The 12,014-nt window shown below is 44.4% G+C and overlaps 1 protein-coding gene across 2 annotated transcripts in view; it reads right to left on the reverse strand.

Annotated features, from left to right (window-relative positions):
- Nucleotides 1–426: 426 nt before the first annotated feature.
- Nucleotides 427–12,014, reverse strand: part of MAIP1 (matrix AAA peptidase interacting protein 1) — a 218,935-nt gene continuing 207,347 nt past the window's right edge. For both annotated transcript variants that reach the window (XR_012333017.1, XR_012333016.1), the window contains one exon: nucleotides 427–560. The gene's annotated coding sequence lies outside the window, so the exon portion shown is untranslated. The remainder of the gene's footprint in view (nucleotides 561–12,014) is intronic.

Raw genomic sequence — 12,014 nt, forward strand, 5'->3', positions numbered from 1 at the left:
GGCACAAGTTACATGATGTGGCTTCTAAACTAGGTCCAAAGAAGCCTTATGCCTTGTCTCTTGGAAGGCTCATTCTGAGATAAACCAGCCATTGACCTGAGTCCATCATTCTGTAGGAAGCCTGAGCTAGCCATGTGTAGAGGCCATGTGGGGAGAGAAATGCCTGGACAACCTCCAGTGATCCAGGCAAATCCAGCCAGGAAATAGACATGTGGGTGAAGCAGCCCTTTTGGATGTCCCACCCAGTCAAGTCTTCGATGATCAGCCCCAGCTGACATTCTACTGCAACCCCATGAAGGGCCCCAAATGAGAACTATCCTGCTGAGACCCATCAACCCTGAGAACCATTAGAGGTAATAATAAATTTGTTTTAAGTCATAAGTTTGGGGATGACTTGTTACACAGCAGCAGAAACAAGGCACTGACCTTTATTTCCGAAGGGACATTGGAAGGGGCGAGGTGGGTGAATTCCACGTGTTGATATTTAGATGGGACTTGACAAAGCCTTAGGGATGGACAGGTGATCTTCTGGCTTATCCTCTGGGCTACACAGGCCTATCCTGGAATGGAGATAAAAGTCTGCAGGTGAGACTGATCATCGGTAGGTTCACTGGTTTGACTGCACTAGTTATTAAAATATGGAAATATTTTCATACCAGTTGGGAAATAATATGAGTAATTGCAATATACAGTAAAACTAAGTAAATGATATGCGTCTCAGCACATGTGGTTTAATCATTGAAATCCCATGCACTGTAGAAATGAGACTTGTTTTTCTGGGTTTGGCACTCAGAATGCAGATCAGTGGAACTTGCTACACACTTTAGGTTATTTATTCCAGGTGTTGAAAGGTTGCCTCCGGTTTCTAAAGTTGTTGTTGCTGATTTTATATTAGCTTTATTGATGTGTAATTGAAATACAAAACTGTAAGATACTTACAATGTACATTGTGATGATTTGATATACACATATATTGTGAAAGGACTCCCTCCATCTAGTTAATGAACACATCCCTCATTCCAGTTCCTAAAGTCTTTTTTTTTTTGCGGTATGCAGGCCTCTAACTGTTGTGGTCCCTCCCATTGTGGAGCACAGGCTCCGAACGTGCAGGCTCAGTGGACATGGCTCACGGGCCTAGCCGCTCCGCGGCACGTGGGATCTTCCCGGACCAGGGCACGAACCCATATCCCCTGCATCGGCAGGTGGACTCTCAACCACTGTGCCACCAAGGAAGCCCAGTTCCTAAAGTCTCGATGGGGGAGGCAGCACCGCAGAGCTGAGCTGAGGAGGACCTATTCTGCAAGCCCCCAAAGGAATGCCTAACTCTGCCCAAGGGGAAAAGCAGGGTCCAGGTTCAGGTAGAGGTTGAAGAGGCTTCTGGGGGTGGTTGCACAGACTGGAATTTGTGTGGGCAAGCCCTCTGGTGGTTTTCATAACCTTTGTTTTCTTTGGCATCATATCCTTTGGTTGGGGGCAGCTACCCCTGAACAGGTCTGCCTAGAACCCTATTTAATGGCCAGGAAACTGTGTGCCCCAATAAGTGACAGTGTGAGTCATCTCTGTCACCTCCTCTTCCCTGCACCTGGTCTCTGAGCAGAGGAACCAGCCCATTCCCTTATTCCCTCTATGGATGCCACTCTCTCATGCACCAGGGCAGACATGCAGAGCCAGCCCCAGCATAAGCCCTACCCACCTCTGGGTAGTGTGAGTGGCAAGCTTTTGCCTACTTGTCAATTAACTGCCATTTGTGTGTTCTTTGCGTTTATCTCTTCTATTCAATTTGTTCTCCTTTCTCTGTGTGTTGCATCTTCTAACCGCTCCCCTCTTCCTCTCCTCCTCCTATCTACCCCTGCATCTGGCTTGTCTACCTCTGGTAGCATGAGAGAGGCTGGAAAGAGGCCTGGAGAGCAATGGACACAGCTAAGCTGAGATGGGGGCAGCTGCACGAACCATCGCTCAGGTCCTCACAGGCTCTCTAGTCACCTAATGCTTACCACTGCAATGGGGAAGTCATTCAAAGAGTTTGATGCAATTACCAATGTCAAACCATGACTCATTCCAGGATATAATTCAGAGAGCATCTTAGTTTGGGTTTCTCTCCAAAGCAGAGCCTATGACAAGGACCTGGGTACAGGTAGGCTGTTTGGAAGGTGATCCCAGAAAGCAGGAAGGAAGGAGCGGGAAGAATGAGATGGGGAAGGAAGAGAAGCCAGCAAATGGGATGTTACTGTGCTGGTTTTCACTCTGGACAACTGAGACCTGATCCTGCTGGGGGACCCTTTGAGAAACCACACAGAACACACCTCAGAGTTGTCTTCCCTAAGGATGGGCATCTGGAGCACTGATTACCATTGACACCTGTTTAACCATTGTCTGAGTTTGTCTCTGGGGTGTTCACTCCTGGGCACTTCCAGGGCAAGGGCTGGGTGAACCCTTGTGGCTTCAGGGAGTGCTCTGAGGCAGACCAAAGGAAGAGATGAGCAGGCTCTTGTGTTGGGATGCTGACACTGTGCATGGGAAGCAAACACCTCAGTTGCAGCTGAAATCAGAGAGGGGCCCAGGGGAGGTGGCATGGGGAGCACAGAGAATCTTCCTTAGATAGCGACAGCTGCAGCAAACACAAATGCACGCCGTCACTTGCTGTAACCCAACAAATGCTTTGGGAATTGTTAGAATGTTTTAACAAATGGGTTTTGCTACAACTTAGGTTTCACGGTAAATAGTTTTATACTCCAGTTTAGATAATGTAGGCAATAAAAGAGAATCTTTTGTTCTTAATTTTTGACTTATATATCAGTTTATATACTAGTGAATATTAGCATCGATTGTCAAATATTTGTTTTACTACCCCTGTCTGTATGTTACTGCTCCCCCCCAGGACTCCCTTGTGCTAGCCAAGTGTGGTACTTAGTCACCTCCTGATGCTGACTCCATATTTTTTCTTTACTTGGTCCCCAGCATCTCTCCTCAGGTGACAGCATCACCTCTGCTCTCCACCCCCATCCTCACAACCTGCCCTTTTAATTCACACAAGCCTCTATTGGAAGTCGAAAAACTGAACATTAAATGTTTCTTGCTCTTGTCACTCCCTTTATAAATATTCTACTTGCCCTTGAGTAAGTGGATGTGTCTGATTAGGGAAAAGGTCATATATAAGTTGTGGAGGGAAGAAAACACATTTCAAGTTATTACTGTACTGCACTGACACTTATGATAAGTGCTGTGCAGGAAAAGTAGTGACTATTATGAAGAAGTATAATGAGGATGATGCAGTGGGGAATCAAGGAATGCCTCTGAAGAAGTGACTTTTAAACTCAAATCTAAGGGATGAGAAGAGAAAACAGACAAGAGATTTGAGGAAGAGAAAACAGCATGTGTGAAGGCCCTGTGGCACGTGATAAAGGATCTGAAACAAAGCCAGGAAGTGTGGGTAAATATCGCAAATGTGACACACGCACTTACTTTGCTTACTCCTGAGATTCCACTAAATGATAATAAAGGGACATCCCAGCATGACAGCTGCTCACCAGATGTAGAAGTCTGGGCAAGTGAAGGGAAATGTCTTTAAGAAGATAAAAATTGACATGCATTTCATTGTTTGGAAGTATGGAGATGTTCACACACCTCAGGGGGAGTTTAGGGTTGATGTAGTGATAAGAAAGTCAAGTCAATGGAGAAAAAAAAGACAGTTATCTAGGAAAAGTAAAAGTTATTCAGGAAAGGAAGAGTAATCTTTGATACTATATGGCTTAGCAAAAATGTTTACATAGCCCAAATAATGTAAACACAGGGTACTGATCTAGCCACAGTGATCAAGTAACTACATTGGAAAGACAAGCAATGGGGAGGGTGGTGTCGAGGGAGGGTCTGGAGGGGAGGGTAAGAGAACGAATTCTCATCTTCCATAGTAAGAACTCAACAGGATATGTTAAAAACAAAAATAAAAAGTAGCCTTAAAAGCATGGTATTTAGGGCTTCCCTGGTGGAGCAGTGGTTAAGAATCCACCTGCCAATGAAGGGGACGTGGATTTGAGCCCTGGCCTGGGAAGATCCCACGTGCCGCGGAGCAACTAAGCCCATGCACCACAACTACTGAGCCTGCGTGCCACAACTACTGAGCTTGCGTGCCACAACTACTGAAGCTTGCATGCCACAACTACTGAAGCTCGTGCGCCTAGAGCCCGTGCTCCACAACAAGAGAAGCCACCGCGATGAGAAGCCCGTGCACCGCAACAAAGAGAAGCCCCCACTCACCAGAACTAGAGAAAGCCCAGCTACAGCAATGAAGACCCAACGCAGCCAAAAAAGCATGGTATTTAGAGATATGGGGACAAAATCCCAGAGAATCAACTGAAATTATTGCAAGCATTTGCCTTGGGGAAGTGGAAGCTGGGGTGACGGGGTGCTCTGTGACATCTCCTCAAATGGGGGCATAACTGTAAGCAAGCAACTTCAAAATCACAGGTAATAACTCTAAAATTATTCTACAGAAAATCCATTCAGATTAACGTTGAACGTAATGTTGCAGATTGGCAAGGACATTCATTTCAGCCTGAGTGCCTCTGGAAACTATGCCGGCAAGCCCCATCGTGGCCTTGCATCCAACGATCCCATTTTCTTCAACTAAGTGGCTATTTCAAAGACATGTCATCTGCTTACTGTTAATACATACGAATACAGCCATCCATGGATCAATAGCCAAGCCCATCTAGAAAAGCTACATTATACTTGTACAATTTGTATATGCTTTTCAGATGCAGGTATGTTTCAATTCCAAAGCAACATCTTCTGAGTGACATATCACAGTGAAAATAAAATGACAGTAAATTTAACTCTGCTGGGGGAAAAAGGTATCAAACCTTAGATTACTTAAAAATCAATGTTCTTTTTCTGTCTCTTGCTTTATTCATGTTTCAAGTGAAGACATTTGCAGTGATCCTAGCTCCCATCCCCTACATAGACACTACCATGTACTTTCAGGCCATCTGGCAGTTTTTCCTTGCCAGGGTTGAAAATTTTCCTAATATTTGCTAACAAAATTTGGGTGTCATTTTCTTTCCGTAACAGTCCTTTTCATTTCCCTAGGGATGGAAAGAGACTCTGAGATGTTCTGATAACAGTTTAAAAAGAAAAAAAAAAGTGAGTGAAATAACTCCCTCCAAGCTCCATCCTCTCTGTCCTTGATTCTGCATCCTAGTAACTTGATTTGCTGACTCATAAAGCAGCCAAACACGTTAGAAAAACAAGCAGTAGTTTGTGTGTCTGGGATTTAAAATCAAAGCCCACAAGTGATCAGAATAAGATGAATGGAGTTTGCTCATGCCTGGTGATCATTTTTGGTTTAATTTACTTTGCATTCATATCTGGAGCCGTTTCCAAATGTTGACAGGGAGTGGGGCAGGCAGAGAGAGTGGATGGCTGGAATCTCCTGGTGTTTTGTAACGGACGATCCTTTCTATTCCCGGGGCCCCAAAACTATTTGCTTGGCTGTTTGTAACCCTTTCCTCACCAAACCTCCAGACTAATACGAGAAACACCTATCTCATCCAGCATTCAGATTTAGCAGGTGTTAATATCTTCCCACATTTGCTTCATATCTTTTATATTAAAAATAGAATATCAGAGATACAGCTGAAGCCCACTTTGTCTCCCTGCATGGTCCCATTTGGTCTGTTTTTTCTCCAGAGGTAAATCACTGTCCTGAGGCTTAAGTATATCTTTCTCATCCATGTTTTACATGTTTACTATATATGTCCATATCTATAAAAAACATGTACTGTTGTCTGGAGCATATGAAAACGTGTCATACATGGTTTTATGCTCTACATTTCATTGTGCAATTTTCTTTTTGTAAGTCAACATTTCGTTTGTGATGTTTATCACACATTGATACAGGTAGCCCTGGTTTATTCATTTTCATTACTATACAGTCTTCTGATGGATGGAAACACCACAATCTATTTACCCATTCCCTTTTAGATGAACACTTAGGTTCTTCTTGTCTGGTAACAAACACTTTTGCAGTGAACGTGATAGATCCCATTAATAGACCAATTCTTCACTGATCCCTGCAACCGAATCCTTTGTCAGGTGACTTTGCAGTTACTCCCCCAGGGTGTATTTTTCTGTTTGGTCATGTGACGTGCACTGGCCAGTGGAATGTTAGCAGGCACAAGTGACCAGAGGCTTGGGAGGTACCTATGTGACTGCGTTGGTGCTCTTGGGTCTCTGCCGTAACCGTGAGAATAACATGCCTCAATTACTCACGAGGCCCAGGAGGCGGATCCACGTGGGTCAGAGCTGGGCTTCCTGGCTGAGGCCAGCCTATAGCAGCTGACCCCCGGATGGGTGGGTACCACCCCAGCTAACACAGATAGAGCCACCTAGCTCAGCTAACATCCGGCCAACCTACAAGTGATCCACAAACTCAAGAAATGTTTCTTCTTGAACGCCACTGAAATGCTGTGGTTGTTTCTTATGCTACAATATCTAACTAATATGATAAATATCCTTGTAACTGAAAGAAAAGTTCCAAGATTTTACTTAGAAATGGAATTGCTCAGTTACAAGGGATGTGAATTTTCTTTTTCTTTTTTAACATCTTTATTGGAGTATAATTGCTTTACAGTGGTGTGCTAGTTTCTGCTTTATAGTGAATTTTCAATTGCACTAGATGTTCTTAAATTCCAAGGGATTAGACTAATTTACACTGGTGAACCAGTGGTATATCCTATTTTCCTACCTTCTTACTAGCACTGGTTATTTTGTGTATCTTTTTCATTTCTTTCCGCATTTCCCTACTTTCTAGGGAGGTTTACAGTCCCAGCTGAGCCTGTTCTTCTGTCATCCCAGCTCAGGCTCCAGACAGGTGAGTCAGGAAGCCACCTTGGAAATGGATTCCGAGCTGCTCCAGCCACCAGCCGTTCTAGTCACTCCCTGTCGAACGAGCTGGCCCAGCTGAGGCCCCAGATACTGTGGAGCAGGGAAGAGCTGTCTCTCCTTTGCCCTTTCTGAATTCCCAACGCATAGAACCCATGAGCAGAATAAAATGGTTGCTGCTTCACACTGTTAAGTTTTGGGGTGGCTTGTTCTGCTGTAGTACACATAAGGAACACTGGCTCATCTGTCCTGGTGTGGGACCCTTTTAGTCCCATGACAGGGGAGGGGTTGACCACCCCCCCCCCCAGGCCCCCACTGCCTCTGGCTGCATGTGTATGGGGATCGTGGCTCCTGGCTCACTGTTTTGAATTGATGTTTCATTTCTCATCCAAGAAAATTTTTGGTTTTGGTTTGAGCCATGTCTTTTAAATATATTCTTTTCTCTCTTTGCTGTATGCCTGGAGTAGCGCTGCCAGGTTTCAATCCAAACTTACAATGCTGTCTTGCCTGGTTTGCACTTTTAGTAAAAGATCTCATCAAACGTGTATCCAATTCAAGATCCTGGATCACAGTCATACTTAGCTCATTCATTTATTCCAAAGGTTAGTTAGCACCTACTGTGTGTAAGCACTTTTCTAGACACACTAGAGGATACCAAGAAAAGTTAGACATGATCCCTGCTCTCAAAGAGCTTATAGTCTGGTAGGGAGGACAAGATGTACATAAATAACTATGATAGCATGTAGACTCCTAAACTGTATGAGTAAAATGATGGCGTTACAGGAAAAGTCCTATGACTGAAAGATGACAAATAAACCAAGTTGGTGGTAGCAGAGGAGCCAGACTCAGCCATCTGCTCCCACGTGTCTGTGTTTCCTTGAGAGCACCACCAACCATGCATTCGCTTCCACTCTATTACCAGCGCATAGATGACCCTTAAATTGGTATCTCTGGTCTGGACTCCACACAAATCTTTCTCTTGCAACTTTGCTGCCTCTGGGCGAACTCCCAACATTCTCCCAGGTGTGTGGATGTGAACTCTCGGATTTGACTTTCACCTTTCCTCTTGCTTTCTCCTCCATCTAGGAAGTTCTTGCATCCTATCAAACGTTCTCTCAGACTGTCTCTGGTGTGTGTTTATCTACTTATGACCACCATCCCAGTGCAGGCTCTTAACAGCTTGCACATGTGTTACTGCACAATTTATATTTAGCATCTCTAAGGCTAAGCGTTCACATTTCCCATCCATACTTCACTCTTGGGCTAGATTTGTCTTCTTAAATGACACTTTTATTATGTTCCTTCTCTGGCTTCCAACCCTTCAAGACTTCCCTATTTTCTATTGTACCTCATTTAAACTCCTTGGCTGGACCCCAATACCTTCCTTACATCAGCCACACTCAGTAGGGCATTTCCTTAGTAATATTGGACCATCTCCTCTTTGTCCTGAGTACTTATTCTCATATTCACAACTTTTTCCAATGCTGCCCATTGTCCGGAAGGCCCTTGTTCACTATTATTACTTCTTGGACATTTTGCTTCAATCAGTTCATATTATAACATATTCCTGGTCCTTTAAATTTTTCAAATGAAAAACTGCTAAAGGAAGTAAGTGAGGGTGCTGTCATGTGGGGAAACGTTGAAGGGTGGCCAGCGAGGTGGAGCATGATGGAGCTGTCAGGGAGTGTCCAACAGAACCCTTGGAAGGAGACCTTTTTGTTATTGTCGCCAATTCCTAGAGCAATTGAGGTTCAGGGAAATTGATTTTTTCAAGGTCACAAAGCTGTCCAGTGTCCAAATGAGGCTTAAAGCCCACATCTTCTCACTATGAACCCAGAGAGATTTCTATACCATAGCAGAGTTAGACATTGTGTGTATAGCCAATGGATAGAAGTTTCCAAAAGATAGACCTCTGCTCAAATGAGAAATAACTTTAACAATAAAAGTTATATAAAGGCAAATGAGCGACTTCATTTTAAAAGTGAGTTCTGCACATTAGAAGCAAAGATAGGATGATGGAGAGTGGTCCTGTTTGGAAGAGAGGAGATGAGACCTCTAGCATCCCTTTGAAGGATGGAATTCTGTCATTCCCAGCTTCTTTGTAAATGCTGCTGTTGTTGCTGTTCTTTCGTGGTACGCGGGTCTCTCACTGTTGTGGCCTCTCTCATTGTGGAGCACAGGCTCCAGACGCGAAGGCTCAGTGGCCATGGCTCACGGTCTCAGCCGCTCCGCGGCATGTGGGATCTTCCCGGACTGGGGCATGAACCCGCGTCCCCTGCATCGGCAGGCAGACTCTCAACCACTGCGCCACCAGGGAAGCCCCTGTAAGTACTGCTTTTAACTGGCTCAATGAAGTGGAGAAGGATGGGAAGAGGGATGGGAGCTATTGTTTACCGAGTAAGTATTATAGGTAACTTCCTAAGAGATTTACATTTTTGTTTAGTCATTACAGCAGCCTAGTGGATTAGGTTTTTATCATCATCCCAAATTTGAAAAAAAAACTTCAAGGTTAAGAGAGGCTAATAAATTTACCCACGACCACATAACTGATCAGTGGAGAAAATGGGATTCACGTCAAGTAGAGGGATGGAGGGGAGTGAGGTCAGGTATTTCTCTCTCCAGTTCCCTCTGTGTGGGGTGTCTCCAAGGCTGGCTGCTTCTCTGGGCCAAAGGGTTCCTGTCAGGCACCTTCCCCAAGGTTCATTTTCTGTTTATCACATTGTGCAGCACATGGCGGGACCTAGAAATGCTTATTATCTGATTACCTAATGAAAGGATCAAATGAATAGACAAAGAAAAAGATGCCTTGAGAATTAAGCCAGTGTACTAGCAGGTCAAAATTGTATTTCTTTTGATCAAAGTTTGCTGCATGACTTATAGGGCAAGAGTAGATGTCAAGGAATATTTAACACAACATATAGGATTTAACAACAGCAAAGTATAATCATAAGAGACATTTAGAATCATTATTGTAAAAGTATTCTTGACCCAACATGGACATATCTAAAGTAGCTTTAACTCTAAGTACAACATAACTGGAGTTTGCAGTGACACAGATGCAGGTATATCTGTGTTAAAGAACAGCAACTCCTCGTTCCTGGTATTATTGTGGACTAGATAGTTCTTAAATTACTTTCAAGAAACTCTGGTTTGAGTACAGATATGTGGAACAAATTAAGAGATAATGTCAAACGTCTGCTCTTCAAGTGTCTCCGTGTATTTATGTTCACTCGTCTGGAGGCGTCCGGAGGCGTCTGGAGGCATCCGCAGGCATCTGCCTTCAATCATGGCAGTGGGCCGCTTTGGATGTGGAGTGCTGGAGAGGTGAGCCTGGCCAGGTGGTTTGATCTACCACAATTGGTTTTCCACTTGGAAAATACGGTATCCAAAAGAGTCAGCCTGAGGGACGTGGTGTTTTGATTGAAAATCCACTCATCGAAACCGATGCGTGCTTGAAAAACGACCCATGTGTGACCTGAAGTTATTCTGTGCTTAAAACCAGTTCTTATGATTCTCTGGCTGGATATCATCAACTGATGGCTCTCCTAGGAGACCCAAAGTGGGGGTAATTTTGTTATGGTCGTATGAGGGGGAGATGGGGTGGAGGGGAGAAGAATCTCTGCCCGTGTTATGGTGTTGGAGCAGAAAGAGTGGTGGCCAACGTAATAACTTTGCAAGTAAAATGTTCTTTATGGTTTCCAAGTTTGAATTCCATGTATCAAGCCAGATTCAAGTCCCTGTTCCATAAAGAATATAAGCTACTCTAGATGAATTTTAGCACAAAATTGATTATGTGGTTAACTTTAAGAGACCTAGCATTTTAGTCTAGCTTCTGACTGAGGGATTTTAGTTTTTACTCTTTTAGTGTAGGTGCCAGGAAAAGTGTGTGTGTGTGTGTGTGTGTGTGTGTATTGTGTGTTAATGTAACCCTAGATATTTAAAATCCTAATATTGAATATTTGAATACCCATCACTCTCTGCTGATAATAAGTACCAGACCGGTTTTCTAAATAATCACTTTGGTTTGTGACTTTTGAAATAATCATGGAATTTGGAAAGTAGGCAATCAAAGTCTATGAAATTAAAACAAAATAGGCCATATAGTCAGCAGATAGAAGCATAAAGTTTCCTTGAAATCTAATTGAGGGAGGGAAAAATTGGGCTCAAAGACATCATAAGTATGTCATTAAGCTAGAAATTAAATGTGGGAGCTGGGGATGTGGTGCTATGCTGCTATCTTCTGTTTACCCCTCCAGATCCACTCTATCCCTTTCTGCCCTGCTCTGTGCCCCAGGAGTCTGACCTGCTTTGAACAGATTAACAGCTTCCTTTGCCTCTGGCTTCCATTCAGGTGAGGTCAATGGGAAGCACCGGAAGGAGATATTGATTCCCTAGTTCTCTCTTTGTGGGGTCCCACAAACTGATGGGAGGTCTAAGCTCCTGTCAGGAGGCCCTCTCCACACAGCCCACCCTGTCTCACTCATCCTTTGCTCCCCTGCCTCTTCAGGCCTAGGCGTGGTGACTCCCAAAGATGCTAGCCTGGGTACTAATGAGGCACCATCCCTTGTGCTTTTGCTACTCTCATTAGTAGCCCCTTTCTTAAACTCTCCTCAAATTATCTATTTCTTTTTGCTTCTGTCCTCTGCTTCTTGCACAGTTTTAACCCTTGAACCATCAAAATAAACAGAAAGGAAAGGAGGAAGGAAGGAAGGAAGGAGGGAAGGAAGGAGGGAGAAATCTGTGATTTGTGGTGTCTTTGTTTTTGTTTTTTTTTTTTTTGTTTTGCGGTACGCGGGCCTCTCACTGTTGTGGCCTCTCCCGTTGCGGAGCACAGGCTCCGGACGCGCAGGCCCAGCGGCCATGGCTCATGGGCCCAGCCGCTCCGCGGCATGTGGGATCCTCCCGGACCAGGGCACGAACCCGCGTCCCCTGCATCGGCAGGCGGACTCTCAACCACTGCGCCACCAGGGAAGCCCTGTGGTGTCTTTGTGAAGTTGCTAAAGTAAGAGACAACTGGGAATGTCAGTGCCTTGGACAATTTCAAAGGGCAGAGTAAAAGCTATGGAAGAGCCCCTGCGGAAGTGTCAGGGTGTCTTAGAGGTGCTTGTAGACTTGATTGCAGTAAACAATGGAGT

The sequence above is a fragment of the Tursiops truncatus genome, chromosome 7 (genome assembly GCF_011762595.2).
Source record: "Tursiops truncatus isolate mTurTru1 chromosome 7, mTurTru1.mat.Y, whole genome shotgun sequence".
Classification (NCBI taxonomy): domain Eukaryota; kingdom Metazoa; phylum Chordata; class Mammalia; order Artiodactyla; family Delphinidae; genus Tursiops; species Tursiops truncatus.